This window comes from Lutra lutra, chromosome 9 (assembly GCF_902655055.1).
Source record: "Lutra lutra chromosome 9, mLutLut1.2, whole genome shotgun sequence".
In the NCBI taxonomy this organism is placed as follows: Eukaryota; Metazoa; Chordata; class Mammalia; order Carnivora; family Mustelidae; genus Lutra; species Lutra lutra.
The window spans coordinates 44,664,887-44,678,543 of NC_062286.1; the positions used below are offsets into that span (position 1 = coordinate 44,664,887).

General features: G+C 36.4%; 1 pseudogene; it reads left to right on the forward strand.

Moving 5' to 3' along the window:
- The first annotated feature begins 207 nt into the window (after positions 1 to 207).
- On the forward strand, positions 208 to 358 carry LOC125110101 (uncharacterized; annotated as a pseudogene).
- Positions 359 to 13,657: the final 13,299 nt, after the last annotated feature.

The window sequence follows — 13,657 nt, forward strand, 5'->3', positions numbered from 1 at the left end:
TTACCAAATTATTGTACTTATATTTTTTATATTTCTTCAGTTAACTTTTATACTGGAGTCACAAAGGATTTACCCACCACCAATACAATATTAAAATTTTCTGAACTCAAAGTTATTTACCTTTACCAGTAAGTTTTATGTATTTTGATATGTTTTCCTGCTACTAGTTAACATTCTTTTGTTTCAGCTTAAATAACTTTTTTCTCAAGCTTTGCGCAGTGGCAGTATCGTAGCCAATGAGGTTTATCCGAGGCGCGATTATTGCTAATTAAATAACTTTTTTCTTTTTTTTAACATGTCTTATAAAGCCAATCTAGTGGTGATTAGCCCCTTCAACTTTTGCTATCTAGAAAACTATCTGTCTTTCAATTCTGAATAATATATTTGCCAGATAGATTTGGGTGGCATTTTTTTTTTCAGCACTTTGAAAATGGGATTCTATTCCCTTTGCCTTAAAGTACCTGCTGAAAAATCTATGTATAGTCTCATTGGGGGTTCCTTTGTACATAATAAGTTGTTTTTCTTTTGCTGCTTTTAACATTCTTTCTTTATCTTTAAATTTTGGCAATTACAGTATATCTCCTTATGGGCCTCTTTGGATTTATTTTTCTTTGCAACTCTCCAGGATTTCTGGATCTGGATTGGATGTTTGTTTCTTTCCCAGGTTGGGAAAGTTTTTAGTCATTTCTTTGAATAAGCTCCCTGTCCTTTTCTTTCTCTATTTTTTTTTCTGGGAACCTTATAATGTATATATTGGTCTGCTTGATGGTATCCCTTAAGTTAGCCGCTCTCCTTTTTAATTTTTATTTTATTTTATTTTATTATTATTTATTTATGCTGATTGGACGAATTCCATTGCCCTGTCTTCAGGCTCACTAATCTTTTTTTCTACTTGATCTAGTCTGTTTTTGATCCCCTTTATTAAGTTTTTCAGTTCACTGTTCTTCAGCTCTATGATTTGTTTGGTATATTTTTTTGTTGTCTATGTCTATTAAAATTCTCACTTTCTTCATTCATTGACTAAGGTGTACATCTTTATAAAAGTATTGAATTCTCTATTGAGTAAATCACTTATCTTCTTTTTCACTAGGATCGGTTTATGGAGATTTGTGTCATTCTTTTTCTTGGAACATATTTTCCTGCTTCTTCACTTTCCTTGACTCTCTGTGCTGGTTTCTGCACATTTGATAAAACACCCAGTCTTGACAGATTGGTGCTGTGTAGATGAATCTTGGCAATCAGCCTGTGCTAAGCACTGGTTGTTTTTTATAACTTTGTGATTATCCAAACCACCATATTTGTTCTTACTGACTTCTAGTAGTTGAAAGTGTTTGAAGACAGACCCACCAATATTCCAAACTGGAGGATCACAGTCAGCACCCAGATGCAGGCTGATAAGAAGCCAGACTCTAAAGCAGCAGTTGAGAAAGTATGTAGTTAGGCCTCTTCCAGGAAAAAAACTGGAAAATGGGCATTTTTGCCTGTTCCCTCTGTGCTAAGCCTAAGTGTGTAGCCATTGGGGGGGTGTTCTTGCACTTGTTTAAAAACTGTTTCTTGGTTTTTCTATAGTTTTATGGTACTTGTGAATGCAAACTCCATTGGAACCAGAGCCAGGCAATCCAGGCACCATCCTTTGGTAGCAGTCAGAAAAAAAACTGTGGTGCCATACATGTGTACAAGACGCTGGTTTTATCACTGAAGTGAACTTCAATGGAGAGAGAAGGTAGTAGAAATGCTCATCAGCTCCCCCTGGTTCTGGAAGGAATTGCAGCCAGTCCCTAGATGTGTGCTAAGTTAGAAAGCAGACGCTTAGGAAACAGTGTATAAAATAGGCAGTTAAACCCTTTCAGGGAAAGAGTAGAAAACTGGTGTTTTTGCCTCTTTTCTTTGTGCTGAGCCCTGGGGGATAGCCACAGCAAGTACTCATTCACAAGCTTCTTCAGTTTGCTGTAGTCCAATGGGTCTCATGGACACAAACTCTTTAGACTTTCAGAACTAGGTGTTTTGGGGGCTCATTCCTTGAGTGGAAATGTTAAAAGTTGAGGCAATATGTATGATCCAAACTCTTCACTCCTCAGGGAGAAGCCTGGAGTTGGGGATTGCCTCTTGACTGTATGCTACTGTGTCAGAAGTAGAGTCTATAGAGAGGATGTCAGCCTTTTCTCTCATTTCAATCTAGATATTTTCTTACCCAGTGTGCAGGAGTCACTCAGCTAGTTGCTGTATTTCTTTCAGAGAGAATTGCTCTATGTGTAGCTGTATGTTTGATTCATCCATGGGGGATGCACCAAGAAAGATCAGGAGCCTCCTCTATTGATATCACCACCTCTACCTCCTGAAGATAATTTTTTTTGTTGTTTACTTTTTAACAATCATCAATACACTGACTTCCAAGTACCCTCCTTAACAATACAAATTCCTGGGGACTTGGGTGGCTCAGTTGGTTAACTGGCCAACTCTTGATTTCAGCTAAGTCATGATCTCAGGGTCCTGAGATTGAGCCCCACATCAGGCTCTGTGCTCAGTGAGAAGTGTGCTTCAGGATTTTCTTTCTCTGCCCCTCCTCCTACTTGCTTGCTCTCTTTTTCTCTAAAATAAATAAATAAATCTTTGAAAAAAAAAATACAAATTCCTTTCCTGGCTTTCAGTACCACATCCTAATAGATCCCACCCACATCTCATTTTTTTAAACAAGCTACATTATTTATGTTTAACTTCTTATGATTCAAACATAAATCTCTCCTTTTCTGTATTTTCTGTGTTTTATCTCCCCTGGACAGTCATTTTTCTCTTCACATCTTTGTAAGCATATTACAGCCAGTGGAAATCTCCATGAAAACCTTCCTGACCTCCCTTTTCTTACTTCAGCACAAAATTACTAATGTATGTATGATAATTTGACCAGTACATTTTCCCTTAAATTATATTGTCTGTTGAGCTTTTTAAAAACATAAGTACTGTCTTATTAGTCAGATTATTATTTCCATCAAATTACAAAATTTCCTATTTTCCCTCTTATTTTGCCTCTAACCACATCCTGAGTAACAGGCTTATCACTGACCTTATATCAAATGATCATGAATTTGAATTTTGGCATGTTTAAATTCAGCTATGTGAGTTTTAGATTAGGTTTTTAACTGTTATAATCCTTAATCATCATCTGTAGTAGAATGGTAAACACACTTTTTCCCCCCCAAAGGGCTGTTATAAGCATCCTAAAGTAAGAACATTGTCTATCTAGCTCACAACTATGTATCAGCAAGCACAAAAAATAGTAGTTGGTAAATAGATATTAGTAAATATTTGGAGAAAGGTCAAGATAGTATAAAATGATGTTAATCAGATTTATAGCTGGTACATAGTAGAAATTCAATAAATGCCCAAACCTTAGAACTATTCATTTGTCATTTATTCATTTTAAATAAAAAAAAAAAAACTATCATTAACTTAACTGAGATTCAGTGATATAGGTCTCTTTCACTGAAAAAGGAATAAGAATAGCTTCCTCACTGAGCATCACAAGGCAAATGGAAGGTGAGAGCAATGATGGGACTCATAAGAAAGGTGCTAGATGGGGCATAGTGTCATTCTACAAAAAGAGAGATGTTACTCTTGTCTTAACTATAAATATAAAGATGATGTGGAGTACAATGTCATGTGTCACTTCATCCCCAGGAACTTGTGATTTATGGAGTTCTCACATTTAAGAAGAATATTTAACAACTTCTTTTTAGATCAATGGAGTTTTGTCTTGATTTCTGCTTTTTGAGTTTAAAAATTTTACCATGTTCTCATTGGCCTGGGTGCCATAGTGGAATCCCAGCAAACCCTGTAGAGTGTAGAAAACAGCATAACCAGACTTCCTGGACTTTGCCCAAGGGAAGTTATTAATAAAGTTTAGGGAATATTTTTCCCTAAAATATTTTTCTCATTATCCTTTAATCCTTAAATGCCTTACTGACACCACAGGCCATAAATGGTCTCCCAGAAGCCTTTGTGTTCATTGTAGGTTGAGAAAGAGATTGTTGGAGTAGTGATAACATTAAAGGCACTTTAGAGGTTCTGAAACATGTTTTTTTAAAGTGACATAATATAAAAAGCCTGGGCTTTGGCACTAGATCAGATTGTATTTGAATACTGGTCTTTCATTCATTAGGTATGTAATTTTGAAAAACCACTTAACTTTTTGATCTTCCTTGTCTTCGTCTGTAGAGTAAAGATAAACAGTAACTGCATTTCAGTTTTGTTGTCAAAATGACATGGAATGAAAGTGATTGCAATATTTCACTGCTTTGTATTTTAAAATCCCTCTCAATTGATGTCAAGTGGCTCTAACTAAGAAAAGAAGAGGGTTACAGAGGAAGGAACAATGAAATCATAGAAAGCATCCTGGAGAGTAATGGGTAATAGTGTTAAGTTTCTTGCCCATTACCTTGATAGTGTCTGCAAGGGTCAGAGCTGCAAGACAAAAATGTCTTCCATGTGTTGATTTAGGGACCCAATTTCCTTCCATCTCATGGTCCCACCATCTTTCAGGGCATCTGAGTCCTTAACTTCCAGCCAGTGGGCAGGAACAATTAAGGTTAATATGGGAGGTCTTTATAGGCCAGATTCAGTTGGGACACCCATTATTCCCACCACATTTCACCTGCTTCTGTGGTATGGTTGCAATAAACAGAAAGAGTGACTGGGAAACAGCCTACCTCTAGAGCCAGGAAAAAGAGAAATAGATGTGGTATGCAGTTACTTTCCATCCACAATGATAAATACTGATGCAGAAAGGAATTTGTAAGAATGGTGCCAAGTTAAATATTTAAATTATTAAATTCAGGAAAAACCGTGCTAGTAATTAGGATCTTAAGAGAAAGACTTGGTGAAGGAAAAGAGAAACAAAATGGCATAAAACTTGAAATGTGCATTCTTTGAACCACAAGAGTGAAAGTAACCAAGAATCTAAAAGACATTTGATCAATTAGGATCAAATAGAATTTAAGGTTTTATTCAAAACTAATTTATGTTAGCATTCTAATAAAAATCCACCCATGTAAGTAAAAATTAACTAGTTGCAAGACCTAATGTTAACTAGTTAACTAACTAGTTAGTTCCAACTAAAGGAATTCTGAATAGAAAGATAGGAATTTAGGAGGAATTTATCCCACAAATTAGAAAAAAAAAGATTGCTATAATGAGGAAAATTAAAATGCAAGATTTAAAAGTTTTTAAGGTTAACTGACTATCAGATGCCTCAGGGAATTTTTGGTACTGCTGACTTTGAGCCTGATGAATGTTTAGTGAGGAGACGTATAGCCTGCATATCCACCTTGTTTTACCTGTTCTACTCTGGCAAAGCTCTTGGGAAGGAAATGCCTTCCCAAGAAGAATAACAAGAATTTTGACCCAGAAGACTTATGTTCAATCTCCCTGTGTTTCCAAGCAGTCTAAGCAGTCTGTCTATTAAATTGCCTTTCCTACCTTACTGTCGTCCCCAAATGTCGGGCCAACTCAGAGCAACAAGTTCACAAAAATGAGAAGGGAATTAGGTGTTATCATCTCTTGCTCAGCTGACTTCCTTCTTGCTCAGAGGGTTTTACTCTTCCCCTGATACTAAAGGCTCAGGGGGTATTGAATTAGCTCTTAGGCTTATTTGTTGTTTATGTCAGTGGTTGTTTTGTCTATAATGAGTAAGAAAGTTGCATTGTGTTAGAAAGCATCTGGTTTTACCCAAGTCTCCCTGCATCCCAAAGAAAGAATTAGAGGAAGATTTTATTCGGTAGATGCAGCCCCCTTCCTAGATATTCCAGTTCTCTTGCCATAATGCCCTGAATCAAACATCCCATTTTCTTCATCTTCTTTAGCCTCCAATCTCTTTCCCTTTACTCTTTCAGTTTAAATATCAAGGAAATCTACACCTTTGGCAAAGGGCAGGGGGGAATCAATGAGGAATTTAAGTAAGATAGAGACAATATGGAAGAATTCCTGGATGGAGAAAGCTTTGGAGTGGCAAATAATCCAGATCAGCAAAGAGCCAATTCTAGCCTCTGTTGTGTTTGGTACACCTGTCAACACAGCCACACCCGTCCATCTATGTAGTGTCTATGGCTGCTTTCCCACTGCAATACAGGTTTGAGTAGTTTTGACAGAGACCGTATGTGGCCTCCTGGGCTCAAATATTTACTATCTAGCCCTTCGGAGAAAAACATTCCTGGTGCTGACCTAGATCGTCATAGATTGAAGAATAATCCAGGTATAAAGGAATAAAAGCTCTATGGCAGAGAGGCAAATAGAAGTAGGTCGTGAATAGTAAACAGTAAGTAGACTAGAAACTATAGTAAGTAAATAAAAATACACATATACATGCAATATACTTATATATGTAGATATTTGTGCCTCCCTTCACTTATTTCATGTATATATGCCTATATATAATATATAAATTTTTAAAATATATGTTCATATGTCTAAACATATTCATACATATTTTTATTTCCTATATATACACGTATATGTATATGTGTATGAGTGTGTATATATATATACACAGATAGATAGATATAGATATATAGAATATATATATCTGCTCTTTTTTTTTAAAGATTTTATTTATTTATTTATTTATTTGACAGAGAGAGAGAGATCACAAGTAGGCAGAGAGAGAGAGAGGGAAGCAAGCTCCCTGCTGAGCAGAGAACCTGATGCGGGGCTCGATCCCAGGACCCTGGAATCATGACCTAAGCCAAAGGCAGAGGCTTTAACCCACTGAACCACCCAGGCTCCCCTATATCTGCTCTTTAAGAATAGTAATCATGGAGCATCTGGATGGCTCAGTCAATTAAATATCTGCCTTCACCTCAGGTCATGATCCCAGGATCCTGGGATCATGTCCCACATCAGGCTCCCTGCTCAGCGAGGAACCCATATCTCCCTCTTCCTCTGCTATTCCCCCTGCTTGTGTGTGATCTCTCTCTCTCTCCGACAAGTAAATGAAATCTTTTTTTTTTTTAAAGAATAGTAATTGTATATGAGTTTTTATTTTTATTTATTTATTTATTTTTACCCTTTCCAATACTTAAAGCAGATCTCAGAATTAGAAGTAACCTTTTCTGGCTAACCAAATGCATTTAACTTTTAAGAACTTCATGACTCCCCATGTCTCTATCTCTAGGCACTTATCTCTGTTTTCAGTTTGGGCTAATATTGACTGCTTTAAAATGGAAATTCCTAGAGGGACTTGGATTAATCCCTGCTCAGTTAATGAATAGAGGACATTCTCTATTTTTCTAATGGTCACTAAACTGGAACTTGTCTTGAGAATTAAATGTACTTTAATTAAAGCTTAAATATAACAAGAAAGTTTGCCACTTTTCATATTTTTCTTGTGGCCAGGCTTCAGTGATAATGAGACTAAGGTCATGGACTTGATCCTCATGTGGGCCACTTAACTCTGGTCTATTCCAAGGTAAACATCTGAAAGCTTCTACAGTGTGCCAGGCACTGTGCAAGTCATTAAGATTATAAAATTGAATAAGGCACAGCTACTTTCTTCAGGGACCCTAGAACCTGGTAGAAAAGATTGGGTAATCTGGTGCATAAATGACTGATGTTGCAAGTAATATTATAAGAGAGAGAGACAGATTACTGTAAATATTCAAAAAGGAGAGACTATAAATATTCAAAAAAAAGAATTATGAAAAATTTTTATGAAAAAGTCTGTATTTGCAGTGTGCCTCTGAGGTATATATTACTTTTTTTTAGGTAGGAAGATGGAGGCGGGAAACTTTGTACGTGGAGAGAAGAGCAAAAACACAGAACTGAAAAAAATATGTGATGTAGTTAATAACACCACCAGATTCCAATTTGCTCAGAATACAGGGTACACATATGGGAGTAATGAGATTAAATGTTTATGGAAGGATTGGAAAGTCAAATTGAAAATGTGGGTTTCACTTGGTAAACCAGAAAGAGCCCTCGTGGATTTTAAGCAGTAGATAATTGGAAAGTGGCTAAGAGGAGCTCTCTGGCAGTTTTCATGGACTCATTTGGAGTTTGAAAAAGCAGGAGGCAGAGAGAAAAGTTAAATATCTGTTGCAGCAGTCCTAGGAGAGAAATACATGAGCCCTAACTGAGGTGCTGGTGGTGAAAATGGAAGAGAGAGATTTGAACAATGTTGAGATGAAGTCTGGACTTGGACTATGACTTGCATGCTAATAGGTAGAAAGAATGTTCACCAAAAAACCTGTTCTATTACATGGAAAATAAAGAAGTCAAAGGAAAGCTTTGTGGGGATGTTTGAGGAATTGTGGGAGAGTTCCGTATTTGGCATGTTGATTTTTAAGACTCAGGTAAAATCTTCAATAAAGTTACCTAGCAGGACTGGAATTGGGTGATCTTATAACACATAACAATAAAGAAGCCTGGGAAAATGCATGAAAGCTTCTATCATAAAACATGGGTCCAAGGTAACATGCTAAATGGTAGTAAAATTAGGGTATAAATGTACTTAATAAAAATGTGGACATATAACCCTAAGGACTACCCAGAAATCAAACAGGGGACTTTTAGGGGCACCCAGAGCCATCTCAGTGTTCCTGGTTTTGTTTCAAGAGAACATATTTTTATCAATCATTCTAATGTAGTCATAGCAAATGGGAAAAGCTAGCCCAATAATAATTCAGTGTTGAACACTCTGTCTAGAAAAAGACTGTTAATTAAAGGTAGTGGGCAGCATGAAGCCTTAAGAGATCAGATGGCTTGATTTTCTTAATGCATGTCCAGCACTGTCCAAAAATACAGACGGTTTTGTAGAAGTTGATACTCATATTCTCCCCTCCTTATCAGGCTTATCCTACTTAGGAGCCTCAGATTATCCTGGTTTCATGATTTCTGCCATTGAGAGCATAGGGCTACCTCCTTCTATTGGGATCCATACTCACCATGCAATGTTTTGATTAAAAACTGGCCATTCATGTAGATTGTGGAACAGACAATGAATGTGCTGGCTAGAATATTCCAGTTCCCTTGGTATAACATATTATTAAGTTGGCATTCTGATTTATGAATACTATTAATCTCTGGATATATTGACAAACTTGAGCATCTAGATCTGCCTTCAGGAGAACCATGCATGAAATATAAGACTCTTCTGTTCTCCTGTTTTTCATCTAGTCTCACCTCTTAGCTCTATCTTATCTGTTATCACTAGTTACCAAGGCTGAGAACTTCATAACTAAAGATACTACTCATGTGCTACTTCTACTGAGTTGATAGCATTGTTTCAGTTACCCTCTGTTAACAAACCACTTGTAAACTGAAGTAGCTTAAGACAATTTTTGTTTCTCACAAATCTACAATGTGACCTGGACTTAGCTGAGCAGTTTCAGGCACCTGAAGGATTAACAATGTAGGGTTGCTTCTTCTTTCACACGTCTGGGATGGTTAGAACCACTAGGGACTGAGTGAGCACCTCTCTCTTCTTCATATAGCTTCTTGATGGGCTTAGGCTTTCTCAGAGTACACCGAGTCTCAGCTTAGCTGAACATCTATATGGAAGCTGGTTCCCAAAAGAGAGGAAACAGGAGCGGGCAGTTGGTTTAAAAGCTAAGAGAAACTGGCACAACATATCTTCTGCATTTTATTTGTGAGAGCAAGTTCAGTCAGATTCAAAAAGAGGAAAGTAGTTCTTGATGTGTGGAGTGACACACATACAGGAAGAGAAGCGATTGACAGCTGTCATATATGAGGGCAACAGGCATGTAATAGATAAAAAATGTTGAATAAATATGAATAAATGAGTGAATGGATTGCAAGAGAAGAATTCTATGTAGAAGAAGTTCCAATATTATTCCTTGAATTTACACTTGTCTTAAAGAGCCTTATTTTGATATTAAATAGAGTTAAAAATCTAATTTTTCTAGACACTAGTATATGATTTGGCTATTTATGAAAAGAGAAAAAAATTAAGACTGAGACCTTTGGAATAATTCTGAAAATAAAATATTAATAATAGATACAATATCTAGGCTTTTCTGTATACTAGAGGTTATTGTAACTCTTTTACATTTAAGAATCACAAAGTCCTACTTTATGGATGAGGAAATTAAGGCACAGAGCAGTTAAGTATTCTGTCAAAAGTACATTGCTGGTGGATTACAGGGCCTACATATTCAAACCTAAGTCTTAACCACTACCTTGTACCATCTCTTCTGCCTTAGAGGAAATCATAGGTCTTAAGTTGGAATAAATTGTTTTCCTTTCCATTCATTCTCATTATCTTTCTATCCTTGCTTCTATCTTCTCTGTCCCCAGTAAAAGAAGAATTTAATTATTGTGAGAATAGTGATACATTTTTTTTTCACATGGTACTTTCAAATACATGAATAAGTGCTTACTAATTACATCTCTCTATATACCCGAGAGCATTTAATTAGGGAATAGGACCCAATTGGTTGATTAGCATATGCCAACCCTCATCACACCCACCTTAGGGAGAAAGAAGGAAGACTGGAACATTTTAATAAATAAGAATTCGGTAGTAAAATAAGTGTACAGTGAGATTGGTATTAATACATTTCATTTAGATCTTCAGATGCTCATTTCTGCAAGTAACACACAGGAAATCTAAAGAGACCCATCCCCAGGAAACCTTTGGGAACCTTTTAATTTGTTGGATTTCCTCCTCAATTTTGAACTCAGTTCATAATTATACAGGTATTTATTTTAACTAACATGTCCAGTCAAATCAAGCAGCTATTTTGCTCGATTTCTTGTTTGTACATGTTAAGAAGATTCTAGGAAACAAATGTTAAGATTTGATTATGAAACATGGATATTAATTTTATAACATAGCTTTGAATCCTCACTTCTTTCTAACCTTTTAAGTGAATTTGAGAGTACTAGTTAATATCTCAAAGACTTTCTTCTCATCTATAACAAGAATGAGCAAAACTATATTTACCTCATCATATACTTAGATTCTTGTATATCTTGAAGTAAGATAATTCATTTAAATATATATTTCTCTGCCAGGCATATGGTGTCAGTATTTCATAAATGGCCATTTTCTTAATTTAATTTCAAATTGTTATTCATAAAATTTTTGCTACTAAAATTGTTGAAATATTTTTGAAATATGTTGTATTAGATTTTAAAAGAAATTACATAGCTAATTATAATGATGGTAATATAGTTTATGTAGGTTTTGAAGTTTAAAATATGATTTTATATTTCTGGAAATTTTTACAACATATATTTAACAAGCAGTAATTGTGTCCTGGTTTTCAAATGACAAATAGAGAAGCCACAAGGATTTAGCTATTTGTGCAGAATTCAGTTCTTTCTCCAGGATACAACCATATATAAGGTACACATAGCCTTTAAGAATGATTTGAAAGGAAAACCTTTCTTTTAAATCTTCAAAGTAGTCTTTATTCTACATTAAGTATAAAAATTCCATAATTTAAGTGCACTACGGTGTAAAGAGAGACATACAATGCTGAATTCCCATAACAGTCAATGGTACGGTCAAACATCACATGCAAAGAATGCAAAATTTAGACAACCTGAAATTATAAGATAAAGTTAAATCAATTTCAGAAAACAAAAATCAAAATATTAAGGATCCCTGAAATATTCTTATCCCTAATAAGTTTCACTGGACTCAAATCATTTTATGGTGTGGGATTCATAATATGAACCCATTAGCCCAGCTTAGGAATTCTTGGGAGCCATGAGTGCCTGTATCAGATACTCAGACAATAAATGATAATCAATTTTTGGATCAGAAAACTTTCCCTAATTTGGCACTGAAGTCATCAGGCTTTTGAAATCATCCTCCTTCTTGAATCCATATTTTAAACTTGTTTACAGTACAGATAGCATTGATACCCTTTGTTAAAATAAAGCACTCAATTTTTCTGGCACCGAAGCAAATTCAGATTTGGTTCATGGATGAAAAGACAATCTATGAAGAGAGTCTGAGAGGCATCCTCTGTTTTTGCCTGAGGAGATGCAAAAGCAGAAGTAATGGGGTTTGTGTTTGGGGTAGAGAGGGGGTTTCAGAGGATCCTTGTGAAAGACTAGTTAAAAGATGGCAAGTAGGTGGGGCGCCTGGGTGGCTCAGTGGGTTAAGCCGCTGCCTTCGGCTCAGGTCATGATTCCAGGTCCTGGGTTCGAGCCCCACATCGGGCTTTCTGCTCAGCAGGGAGCCTGCTTCCTCCTCTCTCTGCCTGCCTCTCTGCCTACTTGTGATTTCTCTCTGTCAAATAAATAAATAAAATCTTAAAAAAAAAAAAAAAAGATGGCAAGTAGGGAGAAGTGCAGAGAGAAGGAAGTCTGGCTGGCTGACTTTCTGTCCTGCACCATTGTTCCAATAGATATTGGCAGGAAGGAATTGGAAGACTAGGGTTGAGGGTGGGAAGTGGGACAAATGATGGAAAGGCAGACAACTAATGTATTTCATTTATGACAAATAATAGAAATCAAAGACTTAAAGAAGATTAAAGACCAATCAGAATAATTTGGCAACTTTAAATCTTAGGAAGATCAAAGTTCCCTCCACACCTAATTTGATGTTTTATTTCAAAGAGCAAAGACCAGTAGTGTACTGCTTTAAAGAGGTCCTGCTGCTGCCATTAAATGGTTCCTTATCGAAAGGAAAATCATTTATGGTGAATATGTTACTGAGAAATTTTACCAAATGAGTGTATGAATCGCAGATCAGCCTTCAAGCTATTGTCCCATCTGTTTCCTTTTTGCAAACACTAAAATTCTCCAGAGTTCTCTCTACTCAGCTGCCTCCACTACTGCCTTCTCATTCTCTCTTCACTTTATGTGAATCTGATTCTTTCTCCATCATGGTAACAAGCCTCTGATACAAAATTTAATTTTCAATTATTCCAGTCTAGCAGGAATTTCCTCAGTCTCAATGTGCCTTGATTTTTCTATTGTACTTAACACATATGATCTCCCACTTTTTAAAACTTTCTCCCTATGCTTACTTTCTTTCTGACTACTCTTTCCCTGCCTTAATTTTCTCTCTGCTGAAAGACACATGGATAGTTCTGATAGCATTTTCTCCACTTGCTGTATTCTCTTCTTGATGGAACTATGCATGCGTTGCTTCTATGCTGTCTCTTACACTGACAACACAAAAAAATCTACGTCTGTAGTTCAAACCATTCTGTGTACAGCTATTTCCATAGTTTCAATCATTTCTTGTTCATCTCTATCAGGGCAGCCAACTGAGAGACTTAAAAATATTCAGAAACTTTTAGGGGTTCTGTATGGACAGTACCTGAGGCCTAAGGAGATGTGAGTGTGTGTGAAAGGCACAGAGGTGAATGACTTATTTTGGCTGGAGATTGAATATCATAAAGGCATGAGGTTATAGATAAAGTTACAAGGGTAGCTGGAGTGAGATTTGGGTGCCAATCTAAAGACTTAGTACCTGGGGCACCTGGGTGTCTCAGTGGGTTAAGCCTTTGCTTTCGGCTCAGGTCATGATCTCAGGGTCCTGCATCAGGCTCTCTGCTCAGCGGGGAGCCTGCTTCTCCCTCTCTCTCTGCCTGCTGCTCTGCCTACTTGTGATCTCTCTCTCTCTGTGTCAAATAAATAAATAAAATCTTTTAAAAAATAAAGACTTAGGACTCATTTCTACAGGAAG